The sequence below is a fragment of the Rhinopithecus roxellana genome, chromosome 3 (genome assembly GCF_007565055.1).
Source record: "Rhinopithecus roxellana isolate Shanxi Qingling chromosome 3, ASM756505v1, whole genome shotgun sequence".
NCBI classification, from domain to species: Eukaryota; Metazoa; Chordata; class Mammalia; order Primates; family Cercopithecidae; genus Rhinopithecus; species Rhinopithecus roxellana.
Genome location: NC_044551.1, coordinates 62,172,413 through 62,173,216, shown reverse-complemented (window position 1 = coordinate 62,173,216; position 804 = coordinate 62,172,413). Strand labels below are relative to the sequence as shown.

General features: G+C 42.4%; 1 non-coding gene across 1 annotated transcript; it reads right to left on the bottom strand.

Annotated features, from left to right (window-relative positions):
• Positions 1 to 246: 246 nt before the first annotated feature.
• LOC115896677 lies at positions 247 to 380 on the bottom strand. Its single transcript, XR_004056582.1, has one exon. It is a non-coding gene; the product is annotated as a U8 small nucleolar RNA (small nucleolar RNA).
• Between the last annotated feature and the right edge of the window lie 424 nt (positions 381 to 804).

Genomic DNA, 804 nt, shown 5'->3' with positions numbered 1-804 from the left:
TTGGGGAGTGGGGTTGTTAGGGGAGGGATAGCATTAGGAGAAATACCTAATGTAGATGACGGGGTGATGGGTGCAGCAAACCACCATGGCACATGTATATCTGTGTAATGAACCTGCACGTTCTGCACATATATCCAAGAACTTAAAGTATAATAAAAAAAAAAAAAAAAAAAAAGATGGCTGTAATCCACCCAGGGCAAGTGTTTATCAGTCTTAGCTTCAATGATCTCCAATAAAATTTTCACTATTAAAAAGAAATTAAGTGTGTTCCAAGTCCTGATTACACAGAGATGTTAATCACATTTCATGCATCTCCAGTTATCATGTTCTATCTGCCCTGCAAAGGAGGAACAGGTAAGGATTAATCCCAGCACTTTGGGAGGTTGAGGTGGGCGGATCACGAGGTCAAGAGATCACGACCATCCTGGCCAACATGGCAAAATCCCATCTCTACTAAAAATACAAAAATTAGCTGGGTGTGGTGGCATATGCCTGTAATCCCAGATACTTGGGAGGCTGAGGCAGGAGAATCACTTGAACCCAGGAGACGGAGGTTGCAGTGAGCTGAGATCACACCACTGCACTCCAGCCTGGTGACAGAGCAAGACTCTGTCATAAAACAAAACAAAATAAAATAAAATAAAATAAAAAGTGTGTTTATTACTTTTTCAAGAGCTCATTTTGGACTAAAGCAGCATGTGGTTTCAGTAGGAGAAGGTCTGTGTCGCCATGGGAGGGTGGGATGACATTGACGTATGAATGACCGTTTGCACTGGTAATTCCAGTGAGGGCATCCAGCCAATA